The sequence below is a fragment of the Sparus aurata genome, chromosome 24, assembly GCF_900880675.1.
Source record: "Sparus aurata chromosome 24, fSpaAur1.1, whole genome shotgun sequence".
NCBI classification, from domain to species: Eukaryota; Metazoa; Chordata; class Actinopteri; order Spariformes; family Sparidae; genus Sparus; species Sparus aurata.
In genome coordinates, this window is record NC_044210.1 from 1,782,062 (window position 1) to 1,805,671 (window position 23,610).

At 51.9% G+C, this 23,610-nt stretch overlaps 15 non-coding genes and 4 pseudogenes across 15 annotated transcripts; all 19 read left to right on the top strand.

Annotated features, from left to right (window-relative positions):
* The first annotated feature begins 1,115 nt into the window (after nucleotides 1–1,115).
* Nucleotides 1,116–1,252, top strand: LOC115577462 (uncharacterized; annotated as a pseudogene).
* Nucleotides 1,253–1,880: 628 nt separating this feature from the next.
* Nucleotides 1,881–2,043, top strand: LOC115577455 (U1 spliceosomal RNA). The gene has a single exon (XR_003983162.1). It is a non-coding gene; the product is annotated as a U1 spliceosomal RNA (small nuclear RNA).
* A 627-nt stretch (nucleotides 2,044–2,670) lies between these two features.
* Nucleotides 2,671–2,801, top strand: LOC115577374 (uncharacterized; annotated as a pseudogene).
* Nucleotides 2,802–3,834: 1,033 nt separating this feature from the next.
* LOC115577461 (uncharacterized) lies at nucleotides 3,835–4,011 on the top strand (annotated as a pseudogene).
* Nucleotides 4,012–5,115: 1,104 nt separating this feature from the next.
* Nucleotides 5,116–5,279, top strand: LOC115577454 (U1 spliceosomal RNA). The gene has a single exon (XR_003983161.1). It is a non-coding gene; the product is annotated as a U1 spliceosomal RNA (small nuclear RNA).
* Nucleotides 5,280–11,370: 6,091 nt separating this feature from the next.
* On the top strand, nucleotides 11,371–11,550 carry LOC115577460 (uncharacterized; annotated as a pseudogene).
* Nucleotides 11,551–12,655: 1,105 nt separating this feature from the next.
* On the top strand, nucleotides 12,656–12,819 carry LOC115577437 (U1 spliceosomal RNA). The gene has a single exon (XR_003983144.1). It is a non-coding gene; the product is annotated as a U1 spliceosomal RNA (small nuclear RNA).
* A 1,104-nt stretch (nucleotides 12,820–13,923) lies between these two features.
* On the top strand, nucleotides 13,924–14,087 carry LOC115577438 (U1 spliceosomal RNA). Its single transcript, XR_003983145.1, has one exon. It is a non-coding gene; the product is annotated as a U1 spliceosomal RNA (small nuclear RNA).
* Nucleotides 14,088–14,715: 628 nt separating this feature from the next.
* Nucleotides 14,716–14,879, top strand: LOC115577439 (U1 spliceosomal RNA). The gene has a single exon (XR_003983146.1). It is a non-coding gene; the product is annotated as a U1 spliceosomal RNA (small nuclear RNA).
* A 628-nt stretch (nucleotides 14,880–15,507) lies between these two features.
* On the top strand, nucleotides 15,508–15,671 carry LOC115577440 (U1 spliceosomal RNA). Its single transcript, XR_003983147.1, has one exon. It is a non-coding gene; the product is annotated as a U1 spliceosomal RNA (small nuclear RNA).
* A 1,234-nt stretch (nucleotides 15,672–16,905) lies between these two features.
* LOC115577441 (U1 spliceosomal RNA) lies at nucleotides 16,906–17,069 on the top strand. Its single transcript, XR_003983148.1, has one exon. It is a non-coding gene; the product is annotated as a U1 spliceosomal RNA (small nuclear RNA).
* Nucleotides 17,070–17,697: 628 nt separating this feature from the next.
* On the top strand, nucleotides 17,698–17,861 carry LOC115577442 (U1 spliceosomal RNA). The gene has a single exon (XR_003983149.1). It is a non-coding gene; the product is annotated as a U1 spliceosomal RNA (small nuclear RNA).
* Nucleotides 17,862–18,489: 628 nt separating this feature from the next.
* Nucleotides 18,490–18,653, top strand: LOC115577443 (U1 spliceosomal RNA). Its single transcript, XR_003983150.1, has one exon. It is a non-coding gene; the product is annotated as a U1 spliceosomal RNA (small nuclear RNA).
* A 628-nt stretch (nucleotides 18,654–19,281) lies between these two features.
* Nucleotides 19,282–19,445, top strand: LOC115577444 (U1 spliceosomal RNA). The gene has a single exon (XR_003983151.1). It is a non-coding gene; the product is annotated as a U1 spliceosomal RNA (small nuclear RNA).
* Nucleotides 19,446–20,073: 628 nt separating this feature from the next.
* On the top strand, nucleotides 20,074–20,237 carry LOC115577445 (U1 spliceosomal RNA). The gene has a single exon (XR_003983152.1). It is a non-coding gene; the product is annotated as a U1 spliceosomal RNA (small nuclear RNA).
* A 628-nt stretch (nucleotides 20,238–20,865) lies between these two features.
* On the top strand, nucleotides 20,866–21,029 carry LOC115577446 (U1 spliceosomal RNA). Its single transcript, XR_003983153.1, has one exon. It is a non-coding gene; the product is annotated as a U1 spliceosomal RNA (small nuclear RNA).
* A 628-nt stretch (nucleotides 21,030–21,657) lies between these two features.
* LOC115577448 (U1 spliceosomal RNA) lies at nucleotides 21,658–21,821 on the top strand. The gene has a single exon (XR_003983155.1). It is a non-coding gene; the product is annotated as a U1 spliceosomal RNA (small nuclear RNA).
* Nucleotides 21,822–22,449: 628 nt separating this feature from the next.
* On the top strand, nucleotides 22,450–22,613 carry LOC115577449 (U1 spliceosomal RNA). The gene has a single exon (XR_003983156.1). It is a non-coding gene; the product is annotated as a U1 spliceosomal RNA (small nuclear RNA).
* A 628-nt stretch (nucleotides 22,614–23,241) lies between these two features.
* On the top strand, nucleotides 23,242–23,405 carry LOC115577450 (U1 spliceosomal RNA). The gene has a single exon (XR_003983157.1). It is a non-coding gene; the product is annotated as a U1 spliceosomal RNA (small nuclear RNA).
* The last annotated feature ends 205 nt before the right edge of the window (nucleotides 23,406–23,610 follow it).

Here is a 23,610-nt window from a genome sequence, read left to right on the forward strand (position 1 = left end):
GAGTAACACCAGTCTCTGGTCTTATTTTGCCAAGTTTTGGGTGGGTCACATGATGTATAGAGGCATGGGTAAAAGGGTTTCTCTTTGTACACCCTATGCGGAAAGTAGACCAGCAATATACGAGAAGGCTCTAACACTCTTCAAGGATGCTAGGCTAGAATGGTCAACGGGTGGTAAAATAGATAGGGTTGATGTGGAGGGTAGCCTTTCACCTCTTAACTCTAGGCTTGTGCCGGTAGGCATCCTACCAGAAAACCAATGCATCAGTGTATGGAAAAATGTAAACTTAGAGTTTTTGTCAAATGTACATAAAGACCTGGCATGGAAGATAGCCCAAAGTTGTGTCCCTACAAGAGCCTTCTTGCTAAGACGGCGCTGCACACGTAGTGCAAAATGTCCAATGAGTGATTGTAATAATGACGAGGATGTGGCCCACCGGTTTTGGTCATGCTATGTTTCAAAGGCGGTGTGGGAGATTGTGAAACCATGGTTAACAGACCTTTTCAGAGCCCCAACTGAAATGGATGTTCTATATGGAAACATTGACACAAATGAAAAGGACAAAAATGAAAGGTGGTGGGCAGTAATCAACTGTATTAAAGAAGGCATCTGGAAATGCAGAAACCTAACTGCTTTTAAAAAGTTCCCTGTTCCAGCAGATTCTGTGGCAAAGGTTGGCATATCAAGTGTCAGGGATTACATCATCAGAGACAGACTTAAGTATGATGATCAAATAATGGAAAACTGGTGGAAAATAGAGACAATTCCTGTTGCTTTGATGGACATTTTTAAAATGAGAGAAAGAAAAGGAGAAAAAAAAAAAAAAAAAAAAAAAAAAAAGCTGCATGGAATGTCTATTTGATTTATGTGTCTGTCACTGAAATGTGTATTGGCAGATGTAAATGTGACTCACTGATTAGAAATTTTATGGGTGACTGGATATTGTCATTAAGTAATCCATGTATGGCTTGAACTCTTTTCATATTTCTTAGCCGGAATGCAACTGTTAACTATTGAATAGAAGTTCTGTTGGTGACGGGATATTGTTATTGTGTGATTTATGTATGACTGTAATGGCTTTGAATGAAATTAATAAAGGCTTCTAAAAAGTGAAAAAAAAAAAAAAGTGGTTCACCCAGGGCGAGGCTCAGCCATTGCACTCCAGTTGTGCTGACCCCTGCGAATTCCCAAATGTGGGAATCTCGACTGCATAATTTGTGGTAGTGGGGGACTGCGTTCGCGCTCTCCCCTGATGACAATGTCGACAGAAAACCCTCGAGTGCTCGTCTCCCGCGCTTTCTGCCGAGCCAGCCTTAGAGCTCTGCGGGACAGCTGCTTTGGGTTCCTCGCGTTCGCGTTTCCATCCGTGCTGAAAGCCCCAGTGCTGCCGCACACTGTCTTCTGCTGCGTTGCGCGCAGATTACCCCCGTTTCCCGCCGAAAGGGCAGAGTGGGCGGGGCCGGTGAAAGCCGGCACAGACTCAACTGAGCCTCCTCCTCTCCGAGACATAGCGTGAGAAATGTGGTCTGGCTGCGTCCCTTGCGGGAATGCTGACTGTTGGGCGGCACATTGTCTCTGGTCGTGTTCAGACTGGGCGGAGTCATGGTGCCAAGCGGCCATTGGGACAGGGTGTTATTTTTAGTTCATTTTGCCGAGCGATGGATGGCTGGAAAAAGGAAACAAAATGGGCGGCCTTTCTGTGGACCAGTCACCCTTGTCCAATTTGCACCACTGTTTACACATTGGCAGCAACTTTAAGTGCCCAGGGAGGATGAGAAAATTGCCAAAGGCGCCTAACTCTGCTGTCATCAACCCATAGGCACCGTCAGCCAGGGGGCTGAGCCTGGGAATGGCCACCCTGTGTCAGATTGTTCCAACTCATACTTACCTGGCAGGTGAGACACCATGATTAAGAAGGTGGTTCACCCAGGGCGAGGCTCAGCCATTGCACTCCGGTTGTGCTGAACCCTGCGAATTCCCAAATGTGGGAATCTCGACTGCATAATTTGTGGTAGTGGGGGACTGCGTTCGCGCTCTCCCCTGATGACAATGTCGACAGAAAACCCTCGAGTGCTCGTCTCCCGCGCTTTCTGCCGAGCCAGCCTTAGAGCTCTGCGGGACAGCTGCTTTGGGTTCCTCGCGTTCGCGTTTCCATCCGTGCTGAAAGCCTCAGTGCTGCCGCACACTGTCTTCTGCTGCGTTGCGCGCAGATTACCCCGTTTCCCGCCGAAAGGGCAGAGTGGGCGGGGCCGGTGAAAGCCGGCACAGACTCAACTGAGCCTCCTCCTCTCCGAGACATAGCGTGAGAAATGTGGTCTGGCTGCGTCCCTTGCGGGAATGCTGATTGTTGGGCGGCACATTGTCTCTGGTCGTGTTCAGACTGGGCGGAGTCATGGTGCCAAGCGGCCATTGGGACAGGGTGTTATTTTTAGTTCATTTTGCCGAGCGATGGATGGCTGGAAAAAGGAAACAAAACGGGCGGCCTTTCTGTGGACCAGTCACCCTTGTCCAATTTGCACCACTGTTTACACATTGGCAGCAACTTTAAGTGCCCAGGGAGGATGAGAAAATTGCCAAAGGCGCCTAACTCTGCTGTCATCAACCCATAGGCACCGTTAGCCAGGGGGCTGAGCCTGGGAATGGCCACCCTGTGTCAGACTGTTCCAACTCATACTTACCTGGCAGGGGAGACACCATGATCAAGAAGGTGGTTCACCCAGGGCAAACTTGATTCCCTTTTCTTAACACCAATTCTGAATGCTGTTTTAACAGAGAGTAACACCAGTCTCTGGTCTTATTTTGCCAAGTTTTGGGTGGGTCACATGATGTATAGAGGCATGGGTAAAAGGGTTTCTCTTTGTACACCCTATGCGGAAAGTAGACCAGCAATATACGAGAAGGCTCTAACACTCTTCAAGGTTGCTAGGCTAGAATGGTCAACGGGTGGTAAAATAGATAGGGTTGATGTGGAGGGTAGCCTTTCACCTCTTAACTCTAGGCTTGTGCCGGTAGGCATCCTACCAGAAAACCAATGCATCAGAGTATGGAAAAATGTAAACTTAGAGTTTTTGTCAAATGTACATAAAGACCTGGCATGGAAGATAGCCCAAAGTTGTGTCCCTACAAGAGCCTTCTTGCTAAGACGGCGCTGCACACGTAGTGCAAAATGTCCAATGAGTGATTGCAATAATGACGAGGATGTGGCCCACCGGTTTTGGTCATGCTATGTTTCAAAGGCGGTGTGGGAGATTGTGAAACCATGGTTAACAGACCTTTTCAGAGCCCCAAATGAAATGGATGTTCTATATGGAAACATTGACACAAATGAAAAGGACAAAAATGAAAGGTGGTGGGCAGTAATCAACTGTATTAAAGAAGGCATCTGGAAATGCAGAAACCTAACTGCTTTTAAAAAGTTCCCTGTTCCAGCAGATTCTGTGGCAAAGGTTGGCATATCAAGTGTCAGGGATTACATCATCAGAGATAGACTTAAGTATGATGATCAAATAATGGAAAACTGGTGGAAAATAGAGACAATTCCTGTTGCTTTGATGGACATTTTTTAAAATGAGGGAAAGAAAAGGAAAAAAAAAAAAAAAAAAAAAAAAGCTGCATGGAATGTCTATTTGATTTATGTGTCTGTCACTGAAATGTGTATTGGCAGATGTAAATGTGACTCACTGAATAGAAATTTTATGGGTGACTGGATATTGTCATTAAGTAATCCATGTATGGCTTGAACTCTTTTTCAAATTTCTTAGCCGGAATGCAACTGTTAACTATTGAATAGAAGTTCTGTTGGTGACGGGATATTGTTATTGTGTGATTTATGTATGACTGTAATGGCTTTGACTGAAATTAATGAAGGCTTCTAAAAAGTGAAAAGTGTTCACCCAGGGCGAGGCTCAGCCATTGCACTCCGGTTGTGCTGACCCCTGCGAATTCCCAAAATGTGGGAATCTCGACTGCATAATTTGTGGTAGTGGGGGACTGCGTTCGCGCTCTCCCCTGATGACAATGTCGACAGAAAACACTCGAGTGCTCGTCTCCCGCGCTTTCTGCCGAGCCAGCCGTAGAGCTCTGCGGGACAGCTGCTTTGGGTTCCTTGCGTTCGCGTTTCCATCCGTGCTGAAAGCCCCAGTGCTGCCGCACACTGTCTTCTGCTGCGTTGCGCGCAGATAACCCCCGTTTCCCGCCGAAAGGGCAGAGCGGGCGGGGCCGGTGAAAGCCGGCACAGACTCAACTGAGCCTCCTCCTCTCCGAGACATTGCGTGAGAAATGTGGTCTGGCTGCGTCCCTTGCGGGAATGCTGACTGTTGGGCGGCACATTATCTCTGGTCGTGTTCAGACTGGGCGGAGTCATGGTGCCAAGCGGCCATTGGGACAGGGTGTTATTTTTAGTTCATTTTGCCGAGCGATGGATGGCTGGAGAAAGGAAACAAAACGGGCGACCTTTCTGTGGACCAGTCACCCTTGTCCAATTTGCACCACTGTTTACACATTGGCAGCAACTTTAAGTGCCCAGGGAGGATGAGAAAATTGCCAACTTTAGAGCTCTGCGGGACAGCTGCTTTGGGTTCCTTGCGTTCGCGTTTCCATCCGTGCTGAAAGCCCCAGTGCTGCCGCACACTGTCTTCTGCTGCGTTGCGCGCAGATAACCCCCGTTTCCCGCCGAAAGGGCAGAGTGGGCGGGGCCGGTGAAAGCCGGCACAGACTCAACTGAGCCTCCTCCTGTCCGAGACATTGCGTGAGAAATGTGGTCTGGCTGCATCCCTTGCGGGAATGCTGACTGTTGGGCGGCACATTGTCTCTGGTCGTGTTCAGACTGGGCGGAGTCATGGTGCCAAGCGGCCATTGGGACAGGGTGTTATTTTTAGTTCATTTTGCCGAGCGATGGATGGCTGGCAAAAGGAAACAAAACGGGTGACCTTTCTGTAGACCAGTCACCCTTGTCCAATTTGCACCACTGTTTACACATTGGCAGCAACTTTAAGTGCCCAGGGAGGATGAGAAAATTGCCAAAGGCGCCTAACTCTGCTGTCATCAACCCATAGGCACCGTCAGCCAGGGGGCTGAGCCTGGGAATGGCCACCCTGTGTCAGACTGTTCCAACTCATACTTACCTGGCAGGGGAGACACCATGATCAAGAAGGTGGTTCACCCAGGTCGAGGCTCAGCCATTGCACTCCGGTTGTGCTGACCCCTGCGAATTCCCCAAATGTGGGAATCTCGACTGCATAATTTGTGGTAGTGGGGGACTGCGTTCGCGCTCTCCCCTGATGACAATGTCGACAGAAAACACTCGAGTGCTCGTCTCCCGCGCTTTCTGCCGAGCCAGCCTTAGAGCTCTGCGGGACAGCTGCTTTGGGTTCCTTGCGTTCGCGTTTCCATCCGTGCTGAAAGCCCCAGTGCTGCCGCACACTGTCTTCTGCTGCGTTGCGCGCAGATAACCCCTGTTTCCCGCCGAAAGGGCAGAGTGGGCGGGGCCGGTGAAAGCCGGCAAAGACTCAACTGAGCCTCCTCCTCTCCGAGACATTGCGTCAGAAATGTGGTCTGGCTGCGTCCCTTGCGGGAATGCTGACTGTTGGGCGGCACATTGTCTCTGGTCGTGTTCAGACTGGGCGGAGTCATGGTGCCAAGCGGCCATTGGGACAGAGTGTTATTTTTAGTTCATTTTGCCGAGCGATGGATGGCTGGAAAAAGGAAACAAAACGGGCGACCTTTCTGTCGACCAGTCACCCTTGTCCAATTTGCACCACTGTTTACATATTGGCAGCAACTTTAAGTGCCCAGGGAGGATGAGAAAATTGCCAAAGGCGCCTAACTCTGCTGTCATCAACCCATAGGCACCATCAGCCAGGGGGCTGAGCCTGGGAATGGCCACCCTGTGTCAGACTGTTCCAACTCATACTTACCTGGCAGGGGAGACACCATGATCAAGAAGGTGGTTCACCCAGTTTGACTCTATTGTTGTCGTGCGGTGTATGGGGCACAATAAAGTAATTGTTTGGGTTTTTATACCAAACACCCCCCACCTGACTGGAGGACCAACATGGCATCGGCACCTAGTCACGCCAATCGCAGGAATGCAGTACGCTTCGATCTGTTGGAAGATCTACAAATGGACCGGCTGCAGTTCAGCAGACAAATCCTGCAGAAAGAACTCGGCATCTCTACCAACCAGCTTGACTATCTTTTTGCTTTCCCTGGAAAGAAGATCTTTGAGGTAATATTCACCACCACGCAACACTATGAAAGTTGTCTCGAGAAGTTTGAGAAGAAGAAGTCAGCGCCAAGCTTCAGGAGGATCACCATATCACCCTTGGCAGACATAGACCTCAAGACTGTACATGTCATGATCTTCTCAGAAAGAGTCAGAAACCAAGATGTCTGGACATGGATGGCACGATACTGTGAGGTAATCAATGCCATGGAAGTGATGGACATCGATGGAATTAAGACAGGCACCAGGCGATTCCAAGTTCGACTCATAAGGCGACAGGGGGCCCTACAGCATCTCCCAAACACCATACAGCTGGGAGCCTTCAGAGGGTCTGTCTTCTACCCTGGTCAGCCCAAAGAATGCCGGAAATGTGGCAGCCTAGACCACCTGGCTGCTGCATGTACCATGGATGTCTGCAGGAATTGCAAAGCTTTAGACCACACTACAGCACATTGTCCAACTCCAGTGAAATGCAATCTCTGCTCCTCAGCCAACCATCGCTTTAAGGACTGCCCTCAAGCATACTCCAATCGGTTGAAGCTGTCTACACTTAGATCAGCGGTATCTTTAAGCCAGGAGGTCATGAGTGAAATACCGGATGATGACCAGGCACCCATTCCACACGCAAACCAGGTGCAGCAGCCACCAACCACTGCTCTCCAACAACAAAGTGAACAGCCAGCATTTGACCTTGAAGAGGATATGCAAGATGGGGCACAGGTCGTGGACTGGAGTGCTGAACTATCCGAGGATGACGATGATGTGTCTAACTCCTCCTCCTCCACAACGGCCCCCCTCGCCTTGCATCAAGCAGAACACCTCTCAAGCTCAAAGATAGAATTGACACGGATGACACTACAGGAGGCAGGGAACCGTCTGGAGAACCTGCTGGCTAGCATCCCCCTTCAAGAGTCAGCGGCCGATCTTCCCTTCCAGGAGTTAGAGGGTCCAACATCCCAGCTGCCAAGCATCACCATCCACCCAACACCAGGCTCATCTGCCTCCTCATCAGTGAACAGCCAACCTGTGACGTCGACATCTGCAGCCAATCTAGCAACAGCATCAAACCTCACCCCCCAGATTTCCACAGAACAGGCTGAAGAAGCCCCCCTATCCACACAAGCCTCTTTGGTCCTTCCCTTTGCCACCTCCTTGATACCAGACTCGGTAGATTCTCCCACAAGGAAACGCCAAAATGAGTCTACAATCTCAGGTGAATCTTCTCCCTTGAACCCTTCTGTGATTCCGCGTACCAACTGGCCCGTTTCCTCCCCTACCTCAAACCCCTTTTTAGAACAAGATGTGGTAGTTGCCTTCTCATCGACTACACAGATCAGAGACATGTCGAGGAATGTAGAAAAAGCGGCAAAACCAAAGAAAAAGAAGCTCCTTAGGAAAAAGTAGATGTCCCATAATTTGTCACTGATCTAACCATCTTGAACCCCCTGAACTGCATCCCATGGCTCCTCTTTCAATAGCATCCCTCAATACTAGAGGACTCAATGACCCAGTAAAGTGTTTGTCAGCCTTCACTTTTCTACATTCAGAAGGGAATGATATATTTTTACTTCAAGAATGTAATCTATCCTTCAGGGATAATTACAAGGTCTTCGAGGACAGATGGAGGCATGGCCCGTCAGTATGGTCAGGCGACAATAAAAACAGATCCTCAGGGGTTGCGGTATTATTTAGAGGGCAAGATTTCATCATCCAGAGGGTACAACGTGTAATTGATGGGAGAATTCTTTGTATTGATGTTTCGTGGTTCGGCAGCAAGTTTAGAGTAATCAATGTGTACTGTCCAGTGGAGCTTCAAGAGCGGGTAGCAGTACTCAGAGAATTACAGCCCCTTTTGTTGTGCAGCAAAGAGGTAATTCTGGGCGGTGACTTCAACTGCTTGGTAAACAAAAAGGATAAACAAACCACCTCCACAGTAAGGCTTGATTCCAGTTCTGAAATCCTACAAAACATCATTAAAGATTTTCGATTGAGGGATGCTTACCGCTCAAAAAACCCGATTTTACCTGGGTACACCTGGTCCAATGGCAGAACCCATTCCAGAATAGACTTTCTGCTGACATCAATGGGGCTGCAGGTTGTCGACGCAGGAACTACTCCAGTCTTCTTCTCTGACCACCATAAAATTGAATGCTCGGTCACGCTTAAAGACATCATACAAAAAGGTAGAGGCTCATGGAAGCTGAATATATCGCTACTGCAAGATGAAAAGGTGGTCAGTGAATTTCGGGTCAAACTCAACCATTGGCTCTCCCTGAAGCCCTTCTTCAACTTAGCGGGAGAGTGGTGGGAAGAAATGAAGATCAGAGCAAAACGCTTCTTTATAGATTGGGGTAAAAGGACAGCAAAAAAGAGACGTCTGAAGCTACAGAAACACAAGGCAAAATTACAGAGATTTTATATGATGTCTTATTCTGGTTTTGATGTGGCAGAGGATATAGTTAAATTAAAGGGAGAGATGTCTCGCCTCTCCACAGAGGCCAGTCAGGGACTGCTGATACGCAGCCGAGTCCACCACATTGAGAACAATGAAAAATGTTCTAGATATTTTTTTAGGAAACTAACTAAGCAAAAACATTTTATAGAGGGACTAAAGGATAAAGACGGACAAGAAAAAACAGAATTACATGATATACTCAGCTGTGTCCACGCCTTCTACTCTGATCTCTACAAAAGTGAAGACTTAGATAAGGCAGCTTTAGAAAACCTTCTATCTAAAGTAAATAAACATGTTGATGAATCTAAAGGTAAACTTGATGATAAAATATCTCTGCATGAGCTCAAAAAAGCATTAGAAAGTATGCAAAAGAACAAGGCCCCTGGGGCTGATGGTTTGCCAAAAGAATTTTATACTACCTTCTGGGCAGAGTTAAAGGAGCCTCTCTTAGAGATGTACAATGAGAGCCTCCAATTGGGGTCACTGCCACCATCCTTGAAGGAAGGCACCATCTCCCTACTCTTTAAAAAAGGTGAGAAAAAAGATCTTAAAAACTGGCGCCCCCTTACACTCCTTGGGGTTGACCGTAAGATTATTGCCAAAGCTATTTTTCTTCGAATACAAGAGGTGATAGAGAGGTTGGTTGGGGTGGAGCAGACCTGTGTGGTCCCTGGTCGCTCCATGTGTGACAATCTTGCTTTAATAAGAGATTCGTACTTATATGCCATAGATCGCAATGTACCACTCTGTATTGCTGGCCTGGATTTAGAAAAGGCCTTTGATAGGATAAGTCATGAATATCTAAAGCAAGCACTGGTGAGGTTTGGGTTTGGGCCACAGTTGAGGGCATGGATGGATTTACTGTATTTTGACTGCACGAGTAGAGTCAACATTAACGGCCATTTCACTGAACCTATTAAGATTCAATCAGGGGTCAGACAAGGTTGCCCGCTATCTGTCAGCCTGTTTGTCCTAGCCATGGAGCCTCTAGCCTGTGGGATAAAACAGGACACTGATATTAAGGGCCTTCCTGTCCCTGGTAGTAATGGGAAAGAGGCTAAATTGTCGTTGTATATGGATGATTTGACAATCCTTTGTACCAGTAATAAGTCAATGGTTAAAACTCTCCAGTGGTGTGAGCAATTTTCTCAAGCGTCAGGGGCCAAAATGAATCGGGCCAAGAGCGAGATCCTCTACCTTAATTGGCGAGAAACCAAACCTGATACAGGGTTAATAGAAAAAAAAGAGAGGGTAAAAATTTTGGGAGTGGAAATTGGAAAGGGGATGGAAACTCTAAATTGGGAAACAAGACTACCAGCTATCAGGGGAAAATTGCTGCAGTGGGAGGAGAGGGATCTAACGTTCACTGGCAAAATTCTGGTTATTAAGGCCGAGGTTCTGGCGTCCTTGACGTTTCTGGCGGCCACACTACCAGTGCCCAAGACCTTTCTCACCTCTTTGAGACGCGTAATGTTCCAATTCATCTGGAGCTCTCAGCAAGAACATGTTAAAAGAGACATCATGTACAAACCTCTGGTAAAAGGAGGGAAAGCTGTACCAGAGTTAGGAGCCAAACTTGATTCCCTTTTCTTAACACCAATTCTGAATGCTGTTTTAACAGAGAGTAACACCAGTCTCTGGTCTTATTTTGCCAAGTTTTGGGTGGGTCACATGATGTATAGAGGCATGGGTAAAAGGGTTTCTCTTTGTACACCTTATGCGGAAAGTAGACCAGCAATATACGAGAAGGCTCTAACACTCTTCAAGGTTGCTAAGCTAGAATGGTCAACGGGTGGTAAAATAGATAGGGTTGATGTGGAGGGTAGCCTTTCACCTCTTAACTCTAGGCTTGTGCCGGTAGGCATCCTACCAGAAAACCAATGCATCAGAGTATGGAAAAATGTAAACTTAGAGTTTTTGTCAAATGTACATAAAGACCTGGCATGGAAGATAGCCCAAAGTTGTGTCCCTACAAGAGCCTTCTTGCTAAGACGGCGCTGCACACGTAGTGCAAAATGTCCAATGAGTGATTGTAATAATGACGAGGATGTGGCCCACCGGTTTTGGTCATGCTATGTTTCAAAGGCGGTGTGGGAGATTGTGAAACCATGGTTAACAGACCTTTTCAGAGCCCCAAATGAAATGGATGTTCTATATGGAAACATTGACACAAATGAAAAGGACAAAAATGAAAGGTGGTGGGCAGTAATCAACTGTATTAAAGAAGGCATCTGGAAATGCAGAAACCTAACTGCTTTTAAAAAGTTCCCTGTTCCAGCAGATTCTGTGGCAAAGGTTGGCATATCAAGTGTCAGGGATTACATCATCAGAGACAGACTTAAGTATGATGATCAAATAATGGAAAGCTGGTGGAAAATAGAGACAATTCCTGTTGCTTTGATGGACATTTTTAAAATGAGGGAAAGAAAAGGAAAAAAAAAAAAAAAAAAAAAAAAAAAAAAAAAAAGCTGCATGGAATGTCTATTTGATTTATGTGTCTGTCACTGAAATGTGTATTGGCAGATGTAAATGTGACTCACTGATTAGAAATTTTATGGGTGACTGGATATTGTCATTAAGTAATCCATGTATGGCTTGAACTCTTTTCAAATTTCTTAGCCGGAATGCAACTGTTAACTATTGAATAGAAGTTCTGTTGGTGACGGGATATTGTTATTGTGTGATTTATGTATGACTGTAATGGCTTTGACTGAAATTAATAAAGGCTTCTAAAAAGTGAAAAAAGTGGTTCACCCAGGGCGAGGCTCAGCCATTGCACTCCGGTTGTGCTGACCCCTGCGAATTCCCCAAATGTGGGAATCTCGACTGCATAATTTGTGGTAGTGGGGGACTGCGTTCGCGCTCTCCCCTGATGACAATGTCGACAGAAAACACTCGAGTGCTCGTCTCCCGCGCTTTCTGCCGAGCCAGCCTTAGAGCTCTGCGGGACAGCTGCTTTGGGTTCCTTGCGTTCGCGTTTCCATCTGTGCTGAAAGCCCCAGTGCTGCCGCACACTGTCTTCTGCTGCGTTGCGCGCAGATTACCCCCCGTTTCCCGCCGAAAGGGCAGAGTGGGCGGGGCCGGTGAAAGCCGGCACAGACTCAACTGAGCCTCCTCCTCTCCGAGACATTGCGTGAGAAATGTGGTCTGGCTGCGTCCCTTGCGGGAATGCTGACTGTTGGGCGGCACATTGTCTCTGGTCGTGTTCAGACTGGGCGGAGTCATGGTGCCAAGCGGCCATTGGGACAGGGTGTTATTTTTAGTTCATTTTGCCGAGCGATGGATGGCTGGAAAAAGGAAACAAAAGGGGCGACCTTTCTGTGGACCAGTCACCCTTGTCCAATTTGCACCACTGTTTACACATTGGCAGCAACTTTAAGTGCCCAGGGAGGATGAGAAAATTGCCAACTTTAGAGCTCTGCGGGACAGCTGCTTTGGGTTCCTTGCGTTCGCGTTTCAATCCGTGCTGAAAGCCCCAGTGCTGCCGCACACTGTCTTCTGCTGCGTTGCGCGCAGATTACCCCCGTTTCCCGCCGAAAGGGCAGAGTGGGCGGGGCCGGTGAAAGCCGGCACAGACTCAACTGAGCCTCCTCCTCTCCGAGACATTGCGTGAGAAATGTGGTCTGGCTGCGTCCCTTGCGGGAATGCTGACTGTTGGGCGGCACATTGTCTCTGGTCGTGTTCAGACTGGGCGGAGTCATGGTGCCAAGCGGCCATTGGGACAGGGTGTTATTTTTAGTTCATTTTGCCGAGCGATGGATGGCTGGAAAAAGGAAACAAAACGGGCGACCTTTCTGTGGACCAGTCACCCTTGTCCAATTTGCACCACTGTTTACACATTGGCAGCAACTTTAAGTGCCCAGGGAGGATGAGAAAATTGCCAAAGGCGCCTAACTCTGCTGTCATCAACCCATAGGCACCGTCAGCCAGGGGGCTGAGCCTGGGAATGGCCACCCTGTGTCAGACTGTTCCAACTCATACTTACCTGGCAGGGGAGACACCATGATCAAGAAGGTGGTTCACCCAGGGCGAGGCTCAGCCATTGCACTCCGGTTGTGCTGACCCCTGCGAATTCCCCAAATGTGGGAATCTCGACTGCATAATTTGTGGTAGTGGGGGACTGCGTTCGCGCTCTCCCCTGATGACAATGTCGACAGAAAACACTCGAGTGCTCGTCTCCCGCGCTTTCTGCCGAGCCAGCCTTAGAGCTCTGCGGGACAGCTGCTTTGGGTTCCTTGCGTTCGCGTTTCCATCCGTGCTGAAAGCCCCAGTGCTGCCCCACACTGTCTTCTGCTGCGTTGCGCGCAGATAACCCCCGTTTCCCGCCGAAAGGGCAGAGTGGGCGGGGCCGGTGAAAGCCGGCACAGACTCAACTGAGCCTCCTCCTCTCCGAGACATTGCGTGAGAAATGTGGTCTGGCTGCGTCCCTTGCGGGAATGCTGACTGTTGGGCGGCACATTGTCTCTGGTCGTGTTCAGACTGGGCGGAGTCATGGTGCCAAGCGGCCATTGGGACAGGGTGTTATTTTTAGTTCATTTTGCCGAGCGATGGATGGCTGGAAAAAGGAAACAAAACGGGCGACCTTTCTGTGGACCAGTCACCCTTGTCCAATTTGCACCACTGTTTACACATTGGCAGCAACTTTAAGTGCCCAGGGAGGATGAGAAAATTGCCAACTTTAGAGCTCTGCGGGACAGCTGCTTTGGGTTCCTTGCGTTCGCGTTTCAATCCGTGCTGAAAGCCCCAGTGCTGCCGCACACTGTCTTCTGCTGCGTTGCGCGCAGATTACCCCCGTTTCCCGCCGAAAGGGCAGAGTGGGCGGGGCCGGTGAAAGCCGGCACAGACTCAACTGAGCCTCCTCCTCTCCGAGACATTGCGTGAGAAATGTGGTCTGGCTGCGTCCCTTGCGGGAATGCTGACTGTTGGGCGGCACATTGTCTCTGGTCGTGTTCAGACTGGGCGGAGTCATGGTGCCAAGCGGCCATTGGGACAGGGTGTTATTTTTAGTTCATTTTGCCGAGCGATGGATGGCTGGAAAAAGGAAACAAAACGGGCGACCTTTCTGTGGACCAGTCACCCTTGTCCAATTTGCACCACTGTTTACACATTGGCAGCAACTTTAAGTGCCCAGGGAGGATGAGAAAATTGCCAAAGGCGCCTAACTCTGCTGTCATCAACCCATAGGCACCGTCAGCCAGGGGGCTGAGCCTGGGAATGGCCACCCTGTGTCAGACTGTTCCAACTCATACTTACCTGGCAGGGGAGACACCATGATCAAGAAGGTGGTTCACCCAGGGCGAGGCTCAGCCATTGCACTCCGGTTGTGCTGACCCCTGCGAATTCCCCAAATGTGGGAATCTCGACTGCATAATTTGTGGTAGTGGGGGACTGCGTTCGCGCTCTCCCCTGATGACAATGTCGACAGAAAACACTCGAGTGCTCGTCTCCCGCGCTTTCTGCCGAGCCAGCCTTAGAGCTCTGCGGGACAGCTGCTTTGGGTTCCTTGCGTTCGCGTTTCCATCCGTGCTGAAAGCCCCAGTGCTGCCGCACACTGTCTTCTGCTGCGTTGCGCGCAGATAACCCCCGTTTCCCGCCGAAAGGGCAGAGTGGGCGGGGCCGGTGAAAGCCGGCACAGACTCAACTGAGCCTCCTCCTCTCCGAGACATTGCGTGAGAAATGTGGTCTGGCTGCGTCCCTTGCGGGAATGCTGACTGTTGGGCGGCACATTGTCTCTGGTCGTGTTCAGACTGGGCGGAGTCATGGTGCCAAGCGGCCATTGGGACAGGGTGTTATTTTTAGTTCATTTTGCCGAGCGATGGATGGCTGGAAAAAGGAAACAAAACGGGCGACCTTTCTGTGGACCAGTCACCCTTGTCCAATTTGCACCACTGTTTACACATTGGCAGCAACTTTAAGTGCCCAGGGAGGATGAGAAAATTGCCAAAGGCGCCTAACTCTGCTGTCATCAACCCATAGGCACCGTCAGCCAGGGGGCTGAGCCTGGGAATGGCCACCCTGTGTCAGACTGTTCCAACTCATACTTACCTGGCAGGGGAGACACCATGATCAAGAAGGTGGTTCACCCAGGGCGAGGCTCAGCCATTGCACTCCGGTTGTGCTGACCCCTGCGAATTCCCCAAATGTGGGAATCTCGACTGCATAATTTGTGGTAGTGGGGGACTGCGTTCGCGCTCTCCCCTGATGACAATGTCGACAGAAAACACTCGAGTGCTCGTCTCCCGCGCTTTCTGCCGAGCCAGCCTTAGAGCTCTGCGGGACAGCTGCTTTGGGTTCCTTGCGTTCGCGTTTCCATCCGTGCTGAAAGCCCCAGTGCTGCCGCACACTGTCTTCTGCTGCGTTGCGCGCAGATAACCCCCGTTTCCCGCCGAAAGGGCAGAGTGGGCGGGGCCGGTGAAAGCCGGCAAAGACTCAACTGAGCCTCCTCCTCTCCGAGACATTGCGTGAGAAATGTGGTCTGGCTGCGTCCCTTGCGGGAATGCTGACTGTTGGGCGGCACATTGTCTCTGGTCGTGTTCAGACTGGGCGGAGTCATGGTGCCAAGCGGCCATTGGGACAGGGTGTTATTTTTAGTTCATTTTGCCGAGCGATGGATGGCTGGAAAAAGGAAACAAAACGGGCGACCTTTCTGTGGACCAGTCACCCTTGTCCAATTTGCACCACTGTTTACACATTGGCAGCAACTTTAAGTGCCCAGGGAGGATGAGAAAATTGCCAAAGGCGCCTAACTCTGCTGTCATCAACCCATAGGCACCGTCAGCCAGGGGGCTGAGCCTGGGAATGGCCACCCTGTGTCAGACTGTTCCAACTCATACTTACCTGGCAGGGGAGACACCATGATCAAGAAGGTGGTTCACCCAGGGCGAGGCTCAGCCATTGCACTCCGGTTGTGCTGACCCCTGCGAATTCCCCAAATGTGGGAATCTCGACTGCATAATTTGTGGTAGTGGGGGACTGCGTTCGCGCTCTCCCCTGATGACAATGTCGACAGAAAACACTCGAGTGCTCGTCTCCCGCGCTTTCTGCCGAGCCAGCCTTAGAGCTCTGCGGGACAGCTGCTTTGGGTTCCTTGCGTTCGCGTTTCCATCCGTGCTGAAAGCCCCAGTGCTGCCGCACACTGTCTTCTGCTGCGTTGCGCGCAGATAACCCCCGTTTCCCGCCGAAAGGGCAGAGTGGGCGGGGCCGGTGAAAGCCGGCACAGACTCAACTGAGCCTCCTCCTCTCCGAGACATTGCGTGAGAAATGTGGTCTGGCTGCGTCCCTTGCGGGAATGCTGACTGTTGGGCGGCACATTATCTCTGGTCGTGTTCAGACTGGGCGGAGTCATGGTGCCAAGCGGCCATTGGGACAGGGTGTTATTTTTAGTTCATTTTGCCGAGCGATGGATGGCTGGAAAAAGGAAACAAAACGGGCGACCTTTCTGTGGACCAGTCACCCTTGTCCAATTTGCAACCACTGTTTACACATTGGCAGCAACTTTAAGTGCCCAGGGAGGATGAGAAAATTGCCAAAGGCGCCTAACTCTGCTGTCATCAACCCATAATTTGTGGTAGTGGGGGACTGCGTTCGCGCTCTCCCCTGATGACAATGTCGACAGAAAACACTCGAGTGCTCGTCTCCCGCGCTTTCTGCCGAGCCAGCCTTAGAGCTCTGCGGGACAGCTGCTTTGGGTTCCTTGCGTTCGCGTTTCCATCCGTGCTGAAAGCCCCAGTGCTGCCGCACACTGTCTTCTGCTGCGTTGCGCGCAGATAACCCCCGTTTCCCGCCGAAAGGGCAGAGTGGGCGGGGCCGGTGAAAGCCGGCACAGACTCAACTGAGCCTCCTCCTCTCCGAGACATTGCGTGAGAAATGTGGTCTGGCTGCGTCCCTTGCGGGAATGCTGACTGTTGGGCGGCACATTATCTCTGGTCGTGTTCAGACTGGGCGGAGTCATGGTGCCAAGCGGCCATTGGGACAGGGTGTTATTTTTAGTTCATTTTGCCGAGCGATGGATGGCTGGCAAAAGGAAACAAAACGGGCGACCTTTCTGTAGACCAGTCACCCTTGTCCAATTTGCACCACTGTTTACACATTGGCAGCAACTTTAAGTGCCCAGGGAGGATGAGAAAATTGCCAAAGGCGCCTAACTCTGCTGTCATCAACCCATAGGCACCGTCAGCCAGGGGGCTGAGCCTGGGAATGGCCACCCTGTGTCAGACTGTTCCAACTCATACTTACCTGGCAGGGGAGACACCATGATCAAGAAGGTGGTTCACCCAGGGCGAGGCTCAGCCATTGCACTCCGGTTGTGCTGACCCCTGCGAATTCCCCAAATGTGGGAATCTCGACTGCATAATTTGTGGTAGTGGGGGACTGCGTTCGCGCTCTCCCCTGATGACAATGTCGACAGAAAACACTCGAGTGCTCGTCTCCCGCGCTTTCTGCCGAGCCAGCCTTAGAGCTCTGCGGGACAGCTGCTTTGGGTTCCTTGCGTTCGCGTTTCCATCCGTGCTGAAAGCCCCAGTGCTGCCGCACACTGTCTTCTGCTGCGTTGCGCGCAGATAACCCCCGTTTCCCGCCGAAAGGGCAGAGTGGGCGGGGCCGGTGAAAGCCGGCACAGACTCAACTGAGCCTCCTCCTCTCCGAGACATTGCGTGAGAAATGTGGTCTGGCTGCGTCCCTTGCGGGAATGCTGACTGTTGGGCGGCACATTGTCTCTGGTCGTGTTCAGACTGGGCGGAGTCATGGTGCCAAGCGGCCATTGGGACAGGGTGTTATTTTTAGTTCATTTTGCCGAGCGATGGATGGCTGGCAAAAGGAAACAAAACGGGCGACCTTTCTGTAGACCAGTCACCCTTGTCCAATTTGCACCACTGTTTACACATTGGCAGCAACTTTAAGTGCCCAGGGAGGATGAGAAAATTGCCAAAGGCGCCTAACTCTGCTGTCATCAACCCATAGGCACCGTCAGCCAGGGGGCTGAGCCTGGGAATGGCCACCCTGTGTCAGACTGTTCCAACTCATACTTACCTGGCAGGGGAGACACCATGATCAAGAAGGTGGTTCACCCAGGGCGAGGCTCAGCCATTGCACTCCGGTTGTGCTGACCCCTGCGAATTCCCCAAATGTGGGAATCTCGACTGCATAATTTGTGGTAGTGGGGGACTGCGTTCGCGCTCTCCCCTGATGACAATGTCGACAGAAAACACTCGAGTGCTCGTCTCCCGCGCTTTCTGCCGAGCCAGCCTTAGAGCTCTGCGGGACAGCTGCTTTGGGTTCCTTGCGTTCGCGTTTCCATCCGTGCTGAAAGCCCCAGTGCTGCCGCACACTGTCTTCTGCTGCGTTGCGCGCAGATAACCCCCGTTTCCCGCCGAAAGGGCAGAGTGGGCGGGGCCGGTGAAAGCCGGCACAGACTCAACTGAGCCTCCTCCTCTCCGAGACATTGCGTGAGAAATGTGGTCTGGCTGCGTCCCTTGCGGGAATGCTGACTGTTGGGCGGCACATTGTCTCTGGTCGTGTTCAGACTGGGCGGAGTCATGGTGCCAAGCGGCCATTGGGACAGGGTGTTATTTTTAGTTCATTTTGCCGAGCGATGGATGGCTGGAAAAAGGAAACAAAACGGGCGACCTTTCTGTAGACCAGTCACCCTTGTCCAATTTGCACCACTGTTTACACATTGGCAGCAACTTTAAGTGCCCAGGGAGGATGAGAAAATTGCCAAAGGCGCCTAACTCTGCTGTCATCAACCCATAGGCACCGTCAGCCAGGGGGCTGAGCCTGGGAATGGCCACCCTGTGTCAGACTGTTCCAACTCATACTTACCTGGCAGGGGAGACACCATGATCAAGAAGGTGGTTCACCCAGGGCGAGGCTCAGCCATTGCACTCCGGTTGTGCTGACCCCTGCGAATTCCCCAAATGTGGGAATCTCGACTGCATAATTTGTGGTAGTGGGGGACTGCGTTCGCGCTCTCCCCTGATGACAATGTCGACAGAAAACACTCGAGTGCTCGTCTCCCGCGCTTTCTGCCGAGCCAGCCTTAGAGCTCTGCGGGACAGCTGCTTTGGGTTCCTTACGTTCGCGTTTCCATCTGTGCTGAAAGCCCCAGTGCTGCCGCACACTGTCTTCTGCTGCGTTGCGCGCAGATAACCCCCGTTTCCCGCCGAAAGGGCAGAGTGGGCGGGGCCGGTGAAAGCCGGCACAGACTCAACTGAGCCTCCTCCTCTCCGAGACATTGCGTGAGAAATGTGGTCTGGCTGCGTCCCTTGCGGGAATGCTGACTGTTGGGCGGCACATTGTCTCTGGTCGTGTTCAGACTGGGCGGAGTCATGGTGCCAAGCGGCCATTGGGACAGGGTGTTATTTTTAGTTCATTTTGCCGAGCGATGGATGGCTGGAAAAAGGAAACAAAACGGGCGACCTTTCTGTGGACCAGTCACCCTTGTCCAATTTGCACCACTGTTTACACATTGGCAGCAACTTTAAGTGCCCAGGGAGGATGAGAAAATTGCCAAAGGCGCCTAACTCTGCTGTCATCAACCCATAGGCACCGTCAGCCAGGGGGCTGAGCCTGGGAATGGCCACCCTGTGTCAGACTGTTCCAACTCATACTTACCTGGCAGGGGAGACACCATGATCAAGAAGGTGGTTCACCCAGGGCGAGGCTCAGCCATTGCACTCCGGTTGTGCTGACCCCTGCGAATTCCCCAAATGTGGGAATCTCGACTGCATAATTTGTGGTAGTGGGGGACTGCGTTCGCGCTCTCCCCTGATGACAATGTCGACAGAAAACACTCGAGTGCTCGTCTCCCGCGCTTTCTGCCGAGCCAGCCTTAGAGCTCTGCGGGACAGCTGCTTTGGGTTCCTTGCGTTCGCGTTTCCATCCGTGCTGAAAGCCCCAGTGCTGCCGCACACTGTCTTCTGCTGCGTTGCGCGCAGATAACCCCCGTTTCCCGCCGAAAGGGCAGAGTGGGCGGGGCCGGTGAAAGCCGGCACAGACTCAACTGAGCCTCCTCCTCTCCGAGACATTGCGTGAGAAATGTGGTCTGGCTGCGTCCCTTGCGGGAATGCTGACTGTTGGGCGGCACATTGTCTCTGGTCGTGTTCAGACTGGGCGGAGTCATGGTGCCAAGCGGCCATTGGGACAGGGTGTTATTTTTAGTTCATTTTGCCGAGCGATGGATGGCTGGCAAAAGGAAACAAAACGGGCGACCTTTCTGTAGACCAGTCACCCTTGTCCAATTTGCACCACTGTTTACACATTGGCAGCAACTTTAAGTGCCCAGGGAGGATGAGAAAATTGCCAAAGGCGCCTAACTCTGCTGTCATCAACCCATAGGCACCGTCAGCCAGGGGGCTGAGCCTGGGAATGGCCACCCTGTGTCAGACTGTTCCAACTCATACTTACCTGGCAGGGGAGACACCATGATCAAGAAGGTGGTTCACCCAGGGCGAGGCTCAGCCATTGCACTCCGGTTGTGCTGACCCCTGCGAATTCCCCAAATGTGGGAATCTCGACTGCATAATTTGTGGTAGTGGGGGACTGCGTTCGCGCTCTCCCCTGATGACAATGTCGACAGAAAACACTCGAGTGCTCGTCTCCCGCGCTTTCTGCCGAGCCAGCCTTAGAGCTCTGCGGGACAGCTGCTTTGGGTTCCTTGCGTTCGCGTTTCCATCCGTGCTGAAAGCCCCAGTGCTGCCGCACACTGTCTTCTGCTGCGTTGCGCGCAGATAACCCCCGTTTCCCGCCGAAAGGGCAGAGTGGGCGGGGCCGGTGAAAGCCGGCACAGACTCAACTGAGCCTCCTCCTCTCCGAGACATTGCGTGAGAAATGTGGTCTGGCTGCGTCCCTTGCGGGAATGCTGACTGTTGGGCGGCACATTGTCTCTGGTCGTGTTCAGACTGGGCGGAGTCATGGTGCCAAGCGGCCATTGGGACAGGGTGTTATTTTTAGTTCATTTTGCCGAGCGATGGATGGCTGGAAAAAGGAAACAAAACGGGCGACCTTTCTGTGGACCAGTCACCCTTGTCCAATTTGCACCACTGTTTACACATTGGCAGCAACTTTAAGTGCCCAGGGAGGATGAGAAAATTGCCAAAGGCGCCTAACTCTGCTGTCATCAACCCATAGGCACCGTCAGCCAGGGGGCTGAGCCTGGGAATGGCCACCCTGTGTCAGACTGTTCCAACTCATACTTACCTGGCAGGGGAGACACCATGATCAAGAAGGTGGTTCACCCAGGGCGAGGCTCAGCCATTGCACTCCGGTTGTGCTGACCCCTGCGAATTCCCCAAATGTGGGAATCTCGACTGCATAATTTGTGGTAGTGGGGGACTGCGTTCGCGCTCTCCCCTGATGACAATGTCGACAGAAAACACTCGAGTGCTCGTCTCCCGCGCTTTCTGCCGAGCCAGCCTTAGAGCTCTGCGGGACAGCTGCTTTGGGTTCCTTGCGTTCGCGTTTCCATCCGTGCTGAAAGCCCCAGTGCTGCCGCACACTGTCTTCTGCTGCGTTGCGCGCAGATAACCCCCGTTTCCCGCCGAAAGGGCAGAGTGGGCGGGGCCGGTGAAAGCCGGCAAAGACTCAACTGAGCCTCCTCCTCTCCGAGACATTGCGTGAGAAATGTGGTCTGGCTGCGTCCCTTGCGGGAATGCTGACTGTTGGGCGGCACATTGTCTCTGGTCGTGTTCAGACTGGGCGGAGTCATGGTGCCAAGCGGCCATTGGGACAGGGTGTTATTTTTAGTTCATTTTGCCGAGCGATGGATGGCTGGAAAAAGGAAACAAAACGGGCGACCTTTCTGTAGACCAGTCACCCTTGTCCAATTTGCACCACTGTTTACACATTGGCAGCAACTTTAAGTGCCCAGGGAGGATGAGAAAATTGCCAAAGGCGCCTAACTCTGCTGTCATCAACCCATAGGCACCGTCAGCCAGGGGGCTGAGCCTGGGAATGGCCACCCTGTGTCAGACTGTTCCAACTCATACTTACCTGGCAGGGGAGACACCATGATCAAGAAGGTGGTTCACCCAGGGCGAGGCTCAGCCATTGCACTCCGGTTGTGCTGACCCCTGCGAATTCCCCAAATGTGGGAATCTCGACTGCATAATTTGTGGTAGTGGGGGACTGCGTTCGCGCTCTCCCCTGATGACAATGTCGACAGAAAACACTCGAGTGCTCGTCTCCCGCGCTTTCTGCCGAGCCAGCCTTAGAGCTCTGCGGGACAGCTGCTTTGGGTTCCTTACGTTCGCGTTTCCATCTGTGCTGAAAGCCCCAGTGCTGCCGCACACTGTCTTCTGCTGCGTTGCGCGCAGATAACCCCCGTTTCCCGCCGAAAGGGCAGAGTGGGCGGGGCCGGTGAAAGCCGGCACAGACTCAACTGAGCCTCCTCCTCTCCGAGACATTGCGTGAGAAATGTGGTCTGGCTGCGTCCCTTGCGGGAATGCTGACTGTTGGGCGGCACATTGTCTCTGGTCGTGTTCAGACTGGGCGGAGTCATGGTGCCAAGCGGCCATTGGGACAGGGTGTTATTTTTAGTTCATTTTGCCGAGCGATGGATGGCTGGCAAAAGGAAACAAAACGGGCGACCTTTCTGTAGACCAGTCACCCTTGTCCAATTTGCACCACTGTTTACACATTGGCAGCAACTTTAAGTGCCCAGGGAGGATGAGAAAATTGCCAAAGGCGCCTAACTCTGCTGTCATCAACCCATAGGCACCGTCAGCCAGGGGGCTGAGCCTGGGAATGGCCACCCTGTGTCAGACTGTTCCAACTCATACTTACCTGGCAGGGGAGACACCATGATCAAGAAGGTGGTTCACCCAGGGCGAGGCTCAGCCATTGCACTCCGGTTGTGCTGACCCCTGCGAATTCCCCAAATGTGGGAATCTCGACTGCATAATTTGTGGTAGTGGGGGACTGCGTTCGCGCTCTCCCCTGATGACAATGTCGACAGAAAACACTCGAGTGCTCGTCTCCCGCGCTTTCTGCCGAGCCAGCCTTAGAGCTCTGCGGGACAGCTGCTTTGGGTTCCTTGCGTTCGCGTTTCCATCCGTGCTGAAAGCCCCAGTGCTGCCGCACACTGTCTTCTGCTGCGTTGCGCGCAGATAACCCCCGTTTCCCGCCGAAAGGGCAGAGTGGGCGGGGCCGGTGAAAGCCGGCACAGACTCAACTGAGCCTCCTCCTCTCCGAGACATTGCGTGAGAAATGTGGTCTGGCTGCGTCCCTTGCGGGAATGCTGACTGTTGGGCGGCACATTGTCTCTGGTCGTGTTCAGACTGGGCGGAGTCATGGTGCCAAGCGGCCATTGGGACAGGGTGTTATTTTTAGTTCATTTTGCCGAGCGATGGATGGCTGGAAAAAGGAAACAAAACGGGCGACCTTTCTGTGGACCAGTCACCCTTGTCCAATTTGCACCACTGTTTACACATTGGCAGCAACTTTAAGTGCCCAGGGAGGATGAGAAAATTGCCAAAGGCGCCTAACTCTGCTGTCATCAACCCATAGGCACCGTCAGCCAGGGGGCTGAGCCTGGGAATGGCCACCCTGTGTCAGACTGTTCCAACTCATACTTACCTGGCAGGGGAGACACCATGATCAAGAAGGTGGTTCACCCAGGGCGAGGCTCAGCCATTGCACTCCGGTTGTGCTGACCCCTGCGAATTCCCCAAATGTGGGAATCTCGACTGCATAATTTGTGGTAGTGGGGGACTGCGTTCGCGCTCTCCCCTGATGACAATGTCGACAGAAAACCCTCGAGTGCTCGTCTCCCGCGCTTTCTGCCGAGCCAGCCTTAGAGCTCTGCGGGACAGCTGCTTTGGGTTCCTTGCGTTCGCGTTTCCATCCGTGCTGAAAGCCCCAGTGCTGCCGCACACTGTCTTCTGCTGCGTTGCGCGCAGATAACCCCCGTTTCCCGCCGAAAGGGCAGAGTGGGCGG